General features: G+C 40.1%; 1 protein-coding gene across 12 annotated transcripts in view; it reads left to right on the forward strand.

Annotated features, from left to right (window-relative positions):
• Nucleotides 1-12,849, forward strand: part of tafa1b (TAFA chemokine like family member 1b) — a 109,297-nt gene that overhangs the window by 55,538 nt on the left and 40,910 nt on the right. The window lies entirely within an intron of this gene.

A 12,849-nucleotide genomic window follows, 5' to 3' on the forward strand; every position in this document is an offset into this window, starting at 1 on the left:
TCACTTTGAGGTTATCAAGTAGCGCATTTCAATTTGCAGTCTGACAGAGATTTCACCCGACACCGGGCAGTACGCCTTCAAAAGAAGCCAGTGACAAGAAACACAGCCCGGTGTAGGTGCACATCTTAGTGAACATCTTAATGCACTCAAGTGTTCACTCGCCGCAAAACTCACTAACTTTGCCGTGCCCTCCCACCTGTCTGTCAAATTAGAAATATCAGACGGAGCATCTCATACTCAGACGACTTTCATGTGCTGTCTGAGGACAACCTGGCACTTCAAGCAGGTTTCCTCTGAAAACACTGTAAGGACATCCCATCGCGTCTGTTACCGCTTTATTGCATGTACGGCACCTGCAGTTTATTTTAATTGGTCTAAAATCGAACAGTCGGAAAGCTACAGCACAAAAGAATTTGTTGATTTTGTTCCACAAAATGTCAGTCTGTGTGAAACAGTACCTTAGCTCTTGTAGTCATAAGATTTTCACTTAAAGCCGCAATAACTGAGCCCCACCTGTTCTCCATCTGTCAAAACATATTTTAAAATGTGTGACAAATGCAGCTAAAACATTTTAACCACAGAGAGCTTGTGTTAAGCTTCGGAATAATTTGCCACATCACTGCCATTGCAATTTTTGTCTCCTACGTGTGATTGTTTCATCCAATTATTTTTGACCTAACTCAACTTAATCAAGCCAGCTTGCATGTGCCCCTAAAATATCCTTCTCCAGTCCATCATATTGTCAGCTTGCGGGGCAACAAATAATCAGAATGAAAGAATAGTTTATGAATATATATTGTAATATTAGCCAGACTGAAGTTTAAGAAATGTGACCCAGCACACATGTCGGGTGATGCAATCCGATACGAAACTTCAATCAGACCTGAGTATGATACAATATACTTACTGTTTTTGCACTGCCTTTTATCTACACCTGCAGTGCAGTGGGCTAATCCTCTTGTGAGATCGATGCAATGCACGGCAAATTACCAAAAGAAAAACTGTGGTGTCTTGAGTTTCAAACGAAATGGTCCAAAACCAGCGTGGCGTGTCCACCAGTGGTTCAGCCAATGCTGTGATTCAGTTTTCAGCCTTTATTTTTCTCCCCCTACTGATTGAGACTGGCAAACTTGGAGAACTGACAAGGCCTGCTGAGAAATCACTGTGCTGTTTCCGCCCTTGAGCTGTCTGCAAGAAAGCTGCATTGATGCGTCTTCCCAAAAAAAAAAGACAGCAAGTTCAATTTACCGGACAGCATGTACTGTAAGTCGGCGTGATTTGTACGAGTCTAATCGTATTCATTATGAAGTTCAAATAAGCAAAGTCTTTAAAAAAAGTGAAGGGGACACGTCCCCGGCGTGTCTACTGCTGCCAAAAACAGGTTCATTTCACGCTGAGATGAAGGGACAGATATGTCTTTCAACCTGAATATGCTCTTCCATGCTGAGAACAAGGAGCACTTTGAGTATTCAAGAGTTAGCGAGAGAGAGAGAGAGAGAGAGAGAGAGAGAGAGAGAGAGAGAGAGAGAGAGAGAGAGAGAGAGAGAGAGAGAGAGAGAGAGAGAGAGAGAGGACTAAACATACCGGGAGAAAGCGAGCGATGCAGCGGCCCAGCTTTGTGAGCCATTTGATCACACTGCGCCGTGAGACGGCGGCGATGCTCGGGCTCAGCGACGCCAACTGCTCGGAGGAAAGCGTCCTGTCGTGCTCGAGTCTATTGGCTGCCGCTCTGAGATGATTTGAGGTGACAGCAAATAAGAAATTTTGCATAATGCTCATAATGCTTCAACTTTTCATAAGTTCAGCGCGGCATTAAGCTTTGCATTTCAAGTCTTTTAACAATAGTTTTGCCTCAACTCTCAACCATCCGACTGAGCTGAGGTTGAAAGTGCAATTTATCACAGTTTAAATCTGTTGAGTCCCCAATTGAACCATTGGACGTTTTAATAGAAATTCTGTAACGACACAGCGGTAGACCTCCTGAAGTGAAAATTATGTTTTGAATAATGACTTACACAATAGCCGCCTAGCTGTGTTGTGACCCCGTTCGGTCTATAAGGAAGACTAACAAAAATATTTCTCTTAGAATGTTTGCTAATAGTCTCATTGAAATTGAGATTCCACATCTTAATCGGGGGTCATAAACACACAAGCTTAAAAAAAAAGGCAGAAAACAAGCTGGAAAAGGTCAGAGAGCGTTCCGTCTGCCAGTCTCCAAGTCGTCCTTCTTCAAGGTGAGCTCGCCAACACCACCATGATTAAGTGTTTGCTGCGGTATAATTAAATGGTGACCTTTGAACTCAGACGAGACCTCAGATGCATATTAAGATGGCTACTCTGGATATATTCTTACAAGTTGTAACCCAGACATGCACTCGGGCGTGCGTGTGCGCACACACAGTAGACCGCCTTTTAATCATCACCTTTCCTAAGTCATTAAAGAGCACTCTCCAACATCACCTTTTGATTTCTACAGCCCATAAATACAGGGATTATCTCATTTATTTTTAATTAATTATTAGAAGAAGCGTAGAGGTGGAAATAATGAGGACCAGGCCAGAAATGCTCTTCAGGGAGTAATTCAAGGGCCTTGGCTTACGTTTTGGATGAGGATACGTTTCTTTGGTTTTCTTTCCAGAGCTGTTAAACGAGTTTGTGGAAAGACCAACAAATAAATATACAAACCCTTGAATCTACTACCACTGTATGAAATCCAAAATGTTTAATATTTTACTCACATTTTGTACAATATTCCAAATATTTTTTTATTCTAAATTTTGCGCAGTTAGGATTGGGACTGATGGATGAAGAATAAATGTCACCAGATATTTTTAAGTATCAACTGAAGACATCACCAGCACACACAAAAGAAGATGAAGCACGTAGTTAAAGTTACTTTTTAGCTGCCCTTTAAATGTGCTCATCATGTCATAAATTAATGTCGGCATCACTTACATAGTTAATGTCACACGTCCGATTAATTCTCTCCGCCGTTATTCTGTCTTTACCTTTACAATTATAAATTACCACCCAACACTGGCTGATAGATCAAGACTGTGAGCGGCCTTTAAATTTTCAACCAATGTAATCAACGTTAAAAAAGAAATAGAAAAAAAAACAGCTGTTAATCTCAGTCGCAACAGAGGGCAGAGCAAAGGCGATCAATAACATTATCTCACTTATCTTTGTCTCATTGTGTGATGTATGTAGTCGAGAGTACGGGCCCACAGAACAAGCTCAGTGCATAATTCAATGCCAAACGTAGCTTATCGAGAGATGCGGGAGGGATTGCGGTCCAGCTCCCCATTAGCTTCGCACCGCGCAAGGCCTTAACGAGAGATTTAGCGGAATCTATTGTGATGGACGGGATTTGCAACTGACGCCCATGGTTGATATTTATTTACCAAGTGCACAGGAAATACTTTGGTGACATATTATGTTTCATTTGATGTTTCCTGCCTCTGTCCACCACGGTATAGAGTGTCTCCTGTGCACCGCAGATAAATCACTTCCAGCCGGCTTATTACAAGAAATGAAGGAATTCATCATGGTGACAGTTGACTGTTGCGAGCCTTCATTTTGACTGATTCATTAAGACTGAGAAAAAAAAAGTTGTCGGCGTTGCTCGCCACCACCCACTGTTTGAACTGGCCAAAATCATCATGTTGCTGTTTTTGTTTTTGCTTGTGATTACAAAATATATTCTCATAATCTATTGGGCAAAATGAACAAAAAATGATTTGTTTAATTTGAACACAAAGTAATAAGTAGCACCAGTAATAAAATAAACAAGGTTTTGTATTCTGTGTAGGGAGGGAGAGAAACAATATTTTATAACCTCATGTGATTTCATTGTTTGCAAATTAGCCATTATTATCATTCTGTTTTGCATGGCTCAGCATCAGTACTTTCAAGTTTCATAACTCTCCGTTTTTACTTTTTGAGTGACATTTTTTTTTCCACTTTGATGAGATACTTTACAATGGTTGATAACAAATCCTCTCCGTCATGCCGGCGAACAGCACGGGTGATCCCCATGCTGTGTTGTTTATCTATGAAAAGAGAATTATTAAATAGAAATGCAAGAGCATTAGGAAGGCCTTGAAAAGGGCAACGAGTGGCTCAATCTTTTGAAGGAAAGGAGGGAATAAAGTTTTTTCCTCCGATGGATTTCAGTTAATGAAAACATTTTGTCAAGCTTAATGATGGACATGCTTTTTCATCTGTCTTTATATCAATGATCTTTGAGTCCTTTCATCTTTTTATATTTTGGCTACATCTGAGAATTTTTCATTATTTAACTGGGTTTTCTTTGTTTTGTAAAGATACAACTTCCAACTCAATCAGGAATACAACAAAGCTGACTACAATTCTGTTTTAAAACTATAAATTTGGTGTTGATAAACTGACAAGTGAAAAATGTTGTCGTCAACTTATCTCATCTATAAATGTTTACTATACATACAGTATTTCAAAGTTAATAGCCAGAGGAGGTACATGAAGTTTAGTAACTTACAAACCTCAAGTCTGAGTTTTTAGAAAACCCAATTACATCACAAAACTTCATTTCAAACCTTTCTTTAAAATCTTTATTCCCACATCAGCAGAAAGTCGCAGCACCTTCAACACTCTTTGTCTCACCCTGTTTATTTGCTTGATCCAAGACTTCAAGCTGATACAAACCAAGGGCCAAACTCATCGTGCACTGCCAATTTCCACTTGGGATATCAACAAATGAGTCCAAAAAAGGCCACATGCCAAAAGTGAAGGTTATTGACGAACTTAAGCTCAAAAGCAAAGCAGGCGAATCTACTTTTGCTTCTACTTCTCAGGAATTCATTCATATGAATTATTCTTTATTGTGAAAACAGGAATAGAATTAACTAAGTACACAGAAGTCATACATTAGATAAGAATGTCAAAAGGAGCTACTTTGGATTTTCTTCTCTGAGCAGCCATCTGCCTAGCGTGCAGCTCTATTTGATTTGTAAGTGTGAAGTAGCTTGCAATAATGTCATAACAAAGTATTCTATTTCGAGTTCATAGGTGTTTTGGGTTATAAAGTGAACATTACTGTACAAATTACATCATTACAGAGTTATTAAAAAATGTATGAGGAAAATAAAAAAGTTAACTATGTCAAGAGCACTTTTAGTCACCATCTAGAAGCATCGGCATGTGTGGTGTAATGACTGCTTGCTACAAGAGCCACTGAATTGTTTCTATGCATTTTCGATACCATGCATGTGCAAGCTCAGCTAACTTTGGCCAAGATGTTGAATGCACTGTCCATCATGCTGCTTTTAGATTTTGATATTTGAAAACATATCCATGTGGTGGAATTGTATTCCAAGTGACAGTAGTAAGTAAGAATTTAGTAAGAATGAGCTTTCTTTGACTTACCTTGATGGATGGATGGATGGATGGAGGGATGGATGGATGGAGGGAGGGAGGGAGGGAGGGAGGGAGGGAGGGAGGGACGGACGGAGGGACGGACGGACGGACGGACGGAGGGACGGATGAGGTCGGGCAGAAATGGAAGGAGACCCGGTGTTCTTCATTGCAAGTCTAGACAGGCTGTCTGATTGTAACGAGACAATTACTTGTCTCCCATTCACCATTCGGAGTAGAAGCAGCAGCACCTCACTGGCACTGACCAGTGAAATGAAGCTGCAAACCACTTTGACAAAGTAAAAATTTAGAGCCTGCTGTTTTTGGCACTTCATTGGCTCAAGAGTATCTTTTTCTAATTTGATGTGCTGTTTGGAGGTGATGCTTTGCAAAAACAGTACAATCAGTGAATCAAAAGTTGAAGGTTATGCTCGCTTTGAAAATTGAATATAAACATACTTTTTGATGATAAAATATTAACCCAATCAATACAAGATTGATTTTACTTGTACGCTGTTGTCGGCTCTCTCTTGGCATTCACACAGAGTTCAAGCCCGCTTTGACGTTCAGCCGTATTATTTCACAGTCCACCCTGCTGGCATTGATTAAATTTACAAGTGTGTAGGAGCAAGAGCCAGGTTCTTATTTAATTCTAATTGCGGTTCTCAAATAAAAATACAAAAACTGTCAATATTTCAGTTGGGCTTGCTCATCTTCAATAATTAGTCATAAGTCCCTTTTCTGATGTGTTTTTCATTGAAAATTCTTCACAACCCAGAATGAAGCATGAAAAACTCAACCAAAACTGCAACCTCATAGGGGAGGAAATGTCATTGTCTTTGTCACGTCTATTGGGATGTGAGATGGATTCTTTGTGATGATAAAGTCATCAATCATCCCTTGAATGAATCCTCTCACACATTCTTGTGGTGCAAGCAATGGAGCAGCCTCATTTTTCTCCATTGTCTCCTCAATTGAAAGAGATGAGACAGAGACTCTCGTGTTACCGCATCGAGATATTATCTCCCGCTTAAAAGCTTATCAAGCCGACATTAATGATACTGATTGACTGTTTTATATTTTGATGGATATCACTGTGAGTGAGCTGATTTTTTTTTTTCTCTTTCTTTTTTTTTTTTTTTTTACACCTTTCTCCAATCTCTGTAATACAACCCATTCACAGACCATAACGCTGCGTAGCAACTCGGCCCCAGCTCGTCTCTATTAAGGTCATTTGTCATAGCCATGGTTCTTTCCCACAAGTAGAGAAATTGGTTAAGAAACAAAAAAAAAAAACAATTCCAGCACACTGTGACATACAATATCAAAATAGATTATCATTGTCCGATGTCAACTAGCTCACGGTTAAGCAGTTCTACATTGCTGTACTCTCAATGGCTTCCATTCCAGATCCCGATAGGACTGCAGAATTCTATTTACAACACAATACATCTTTATTTATATGGCGCTTTCACGAGACCGGTAGCGGTAACAAAACGCTTTACAGAACATATCTATTCGGACCTACGTATATGCCGTTTTGTGGTTCTAAGAATTCACGTTGGCAATCAATAATCAACAGTATCCTTCACTCTGAGGATATTCCATCTATTCATTATGATTTCTTAGGCCTCTTTTTTTTTTTTTCCCCCTCAGTCAGCGTTCACCTGTCCTTGCTGCAACCGAGAACAAGGTCGCTCTCGAAATGTCACATTTGACAAGACCACTTCTCCGTGTTTGGCTCACAAATTTTTCGATCTCTCACTTGGACTGATCATCTTGCGGAAGAGAGCCTTCAGTAAAGTGATCGATACCATATCTGCTCGTGACTGCATCATTGAAAAGCCAATATCCATGTTAATACGGTGGAAAGTGAGCTGTCTGGAAGAAAAGACAAGATGCAGCAAAAGGTGCAATGTGTGCAAGAAATGTCAGCTTTTTGTAGTCTTGACACACTGGTGGCCACAAACCAAATGGACTTGCAATCACATGGGGTAGCTTGAGTGGACAGATAATCAAGGCACGAGTGGAAGGTTCTCATACTACTTGTCTTGATGACATGTCGGAACGATGAAACTGGAGTCGAGCCAGGATTCGGATTGAAGAAGCAACAAAAAGGCTGAAGCCAAACGGCAAATTGAAATAGTGGGCCAAGAAAGTATGAAGAAGCTACAATGGAGAACGGTTGTGGCAGGTTTGTGGACAATTTGATTATGGTGATGAGGTGCAAATGGAGCAAATGTGGCTCGGCACACCTGTCTCCATTTGCTCGGACACTCCCGCAAATGGAGAGAAAGAGAGAGCGAGCTACTGGACTGTGGAGAGTTTCGTAGAGGGAGGATGTCGAGGCCATATGTTTTCATATGTATTTCAGGGTAGTGACCCAACTATCGTACCTCCAAAATCATAGATTTCTTTTTAAATATTATATCTCATATTTTTCTTATAAATATAATTGCTGAAAACGTGCAAATGTGTAGTTCTGAGTTGCCGAGGTGTTGCATTAAATTGTTTCTAACCATTCCCCTCTCACCCCTCCCCTCATTGTTTGAGGCGAGGCCTCCAAACACAATTTTCACACTGCTATTTAGAGTAGCAATATTTGTTAACATCTGTGTTTTCAGCGACTACGCCCACAGCATTTTAGTGGACAGAACGAGTAGATTTATTTTATTTTTTTTGCAGATGTGTGCTTCACTATCTGAGTGTATGCATTGTTAACAAATGCCATCCAATGTGAGTATAATGACATTTACAGAATGGAATTCATCTGTGTACCACTTTATTTTAGCATATATTGGCTATAGCACATTCTCTGTGCAGCAAATTGTACAACAGCTCTGTATACATTTTTAATGTAGGACACTATATGTAATGATAGTTGTCAGCCGATGCATTATTCACAATACACAATGTCGTAATCCACCTCGTCCGATCTTAAATGTCTCACTTTTAGAGCCGTTGTAATAGTCGTGACCATCATCTGTATGTCAATACACTTATTTGCGCTTGCTTTTTCCCCCCTCAATAAATATTCCAGTCATGTCGGTTTTTATTTTTACAGCCCAGTATTCCAAATTTACAGTGGATGGCACGGTAGACTTTATGACCTCCCCTGTTGCTAGAATCTTGATTTGGAAAAGGAAACACCCCCCCAAAGACATGGGGGTCATAAATGCCTGATAATAGCAAAGTCTGCATCACAGCAACCTATCAAATATCTTGTTTGAACTTTATTTGCAGTTCTTTTGAAAAACTTTCAGCACGTCCACCTTTTGGTGGAAATGGAATAAAGAATCAAGCATGGTATTGGAGCAGTTTTCTTCAACACAATGCCAATTTCTAAAGGGTATTCAATGGCGTCATTCAAACGGGCAGTTTGGGTTCTTTCAAATGGACAATTTAGCTGCTCATTTCGCCATCCAGCGCTCTTTTACAGTGCGCAGTGACCTGTGTCATATGGACGTTGGATAGAGTTCAGGCCATGCCAACCAGACGATGGGGTGCAGTAAAGCATAAAGATGTGGAGGCGCCCGCTTGTACACTTGGCATACAAATGTTTGTGTGCTATTGTGACGACATAATGGAGTGCGAGAGAGAGAGTTGAAATGAAACGTGAGACGTGATTCATCAAAGTTGTTGCCACATTATATCATTTATGTGACATTGTATCAAATTATTTTGTCCGACACTATTTTTTGCTTCAGCCTCCTATCAAGTGCAGCGCAGGTTTTCGCTCTTTCCTGCAGCTTCATCTTGAATATGCAACATCATATAACTGCCACGCTCATACAAGAATATCTGTACACCTGAAGACCATCGAAGTAGGTTACATCTTGCATATATTAACTATAATCACCACCTTTTTCCATTTGTGTGTGTGTGGGGGTAGCTTCAGAGAACTTTTAATGTGTTTTCTCCCAAGTAGTGACTTGTTTTTGTATGTCTGCCAGCTATTTGTTGTCACTACTTTTCTAAATCACCACAAATGTAATAAAAGTTAGAATTAAGATTTGAGCTGTGAGTACCACCACTTCTCTAACCGTCATTCACAAGACTTGATCTTGGCAGTGGGTCCACTTGCCATGGGCCTGAATGAGTCCATGACACAGAGTGTTATATATGCCGGGGTATTACAGAGCCCTTCTTAATCCGCTTTGTCACGCTGTTCCCTCCGGACTGGGGTAATTTCATGGTGCTGAACTGGTATTGATAGAGCTTTGGTAAATGAGGCACGCTGCAATCGTTAACTTTAATAACCATAAAGATGTGAGCAATGGAGTCACATCGGCCCGCAAGAGGAAGCCCTTACAGGTGATCAAGAATCGACCTGGGCTGTACCCAACGTGGCCTCGCATCTCTTATTCATACAAATCAAATTACCTGTAAAAGACTTCCGCACAATCATTTCCAGTGTTACTGCTGCCTAATTGTTTGCTTACTCAATAAACTGGAGCTAATTTTGATGTTTCCCTTGAACAAAACACAAAAAAATAAGCAAAAACTTTAAAGCATGTTGCGTCTCAAATCTTCATGACTAAACGGACTCCTCCATATGACTTGCACTTCCTACAGACCCAAATCCACGAATTTCACATCACACCACCTGCGCCACAATTTATACCTGCTTTTAGCTCGTTTAAAGTTGAGTCAACTTTGATTATACTTATACTAACAGAATTTTTGTCAATAATTAATAATCCTTTCTTCCTGATAGCAATTTGAATAGTTTTAGTGTGATGCACCAGTAATCGCAAATTGAAATATCCTTGCCGGGCAATGTGATTTGTGTTTCTATCTGCAATGTCTGGAGTACAATTAGCATACACAGAAATAGCAGTAGCTGGCCTTTTACACCAAAATATGTCACATACATTCTTTACACCCTCCCTTTTACATAATTTCAGAAGAGATGAGTGTCAAACATCACAGAAGCACAGATAAATCTGAAATATCCACTGTGGTCTATTTCTACTCCTCCCAGGGATTTATCTTCCTACACGATCCATTTTAACTGCTACTGTTACACAAGTCGGCATCTCTAAATGAGGATTGTGCAATTCCTGATAAAATATACATTCGTAACAGCTGCCAAGAGGAGGAACATGAAAAGTTGGTTGGGTTTTTTTCGCACTGCCTGCAAGGTCCTCATTTGGAATAGACTCAGCAAAGCTTTGTAGCATGTTTAAACATTATCCTAAGTAATCGGGGGGGAGTGCTCTTGAAGTTCCAACCAAGTAATGAAAAGATAAATTCTTATGCGCATCATTAAACATATGTGCAGCGGGACCACTGGCATAAAGCCACTGATTCATTTATCCCGATGGATTTTTCCTTTTTTTTTTTCCCCTTAGTTATATAATGTATATTTAAAATTGTAAACCAGTACAATAATACTAAACTTTAATTGCCCTTTTTGGTACACATTTCATCGCATCTTTATTTTCTTCCCTGTTGGGAACCCCGAGTTTGCCAGCACATCATTGTCAGCGCTCATTTTGTATGCAGCACTGATTCTGCCCCCTGATGCAAACTTTGCACCCATTGCACGATAACGAAGTAAGTGGCTGTTATGGCTTCACAATAAATAATTCGGATATAGCTTGGCGTGGGTGGAGAGTGGACTCGGCCGCGTTTGGCAATTTAGTTTAAGCATGTTTGATTGAATTACATTCATATACAAACAAACAAACACACACACACGTATATATGTCTGTATATATATATATATATATATATATATATATATATATATATATATGTGTGTGTGTGTGTGTGTGTGTGTGTGTGTGTGTGTGTGTGTGTGTGTGTGTGTGTGTGTGTACAGTGTATATATATAGTGTGTATGCATATGTATAATAGTGATCCAGATGCAGATGGAATTACAAAGGCCATTCAAGCAAACCATAAGCTTGATGTTTGAAGCAGCATCTGCACGGTTTGAAAAACAAAACCAAGAAACTCGGCTTGCAGGTGGAATCGTTTCATTTTCACATGAGTGCACACCAATTAAGTTGTTTAAAATTAGTTCTTGGGGGTCTGTAGTTTTCCTCACTGCTCTGTTTATTCCCTTGGCCATACAGTATGTTAATATTTTGATAACTGAGTGATAAAAGCTGTGAAGAAGCGAAGATGGCAGAAAAATGCTAGCTGCTGAGCTCTTGGCCACGGAACATATTGTTGATCCTGATGCCAATTATTCTGAATTCCTTTTTTCAGGCACTTTCGAAAATGAGATGGTAAACGATGTATTTTTTTTTACTTTTACTCTTTTAGGATTTCATGGGCATTTAAGTGACAAAGTAAGCTTGATGTAAAATTTAGAAAATTTGATCACATTACCCCAATATTAGCCAATTTACATTGGCTCCCGGTCCATTTAAGATGTGACTTCAAAGTTCTTTTGTTAACCTATAAATCATTGCATGGCTTAGCGCCTTCATATCTCGTCGACTTAGTTGTTCCTTATGTTCCGTCTCGTAACCTTCGTTCGCAAAACGCTAGTTTTTTAGTGACACAGAGGGCCAAGAAAATGTCTGCAGGGGCTAGAGCATTTTCCATTCGGGCTCCAGAGCTCTGGAATGCCCTGCCAATGGATATTAGAACTGCTACCTCAGTAGAAACATTTAAGACACGTTTAAAGACGTATTTCTATGATGTGGCCTTTAACCTCTCCCCAACCCCACTCCCCCACCCCTCCCCGGCTGGGGAGGTGGTTAGGTGACACCCATGCTGACGATGGCTATCTAGATTCTCGTGGACCAATTCACCATGAGGGAACTGCAGTGGAATACCCTCCTGGAGGACACTGCCAGGACAATCGAAGGCACCTCCGACAGCTCTTGGCTTTGGCCTGGGCATCCACTTTTTGGTTTCCATATGATGTATTTTATGTGCCCTCTTTGCATCCATTGCAGCCTGGTGATCCTGAAAGGGGGATCCTTCCATCTGTGGTCCCTTCTCAAGGTTTCTCATTTTTCCCCTTGTAGGGTTTTTTTGAGTTTTTCCTTGCCCTTTTGGGAGCCTAAGATCAGGGGATGCTTTGAGAATTATTGTCAATTGATTGTCTATGTGAAGCCCTTTGAGACTGCTTGTGATTTAGGGCTATACAAATAAACTTGACTTGACTATTTTCTACCATATAGTGAGGTAAGATAATTTAGAATGCAAAACCATCATTTTTAAATGCGGCTAATTTGGAGTAGTCTCTTCAACGATGATACTGGATTATTTCAACTTGCATGTCACCTCTTTCTGCAACAATTTTTTTAATACAAAGAATTCACGACATGACCGATTGCTCTTCCTCTCCGACATCCACCCACAAGATTTACAAGCTTTTCTCATTAACAGCTTTTAATTGGCTGTTGGACTAAGCTGAAAACAATGAGGCATTGATCTTCTTAAATATAATCACCTCATCCAGTCATTCAATGGCTGCTGTCACTGAGGGCCACC

Source organism: Syngnathus leptorhynchus, chromosome 11, assembly GCF_054491065.1.
Source record: "Syngnathus leptorhynchus isolate UIUO chromosome 11, UIUO_Slep, whole genome shotgun sequence".
In the NCBI taxonomy this organism is placed as follows: domain Eukaryota; kingdom Metazoa; phylum Chordata; class Actinopteri; order Syngnathiformes; family Syngnathidae; genus Syngnathus; species Syngnathus leptorhynchus.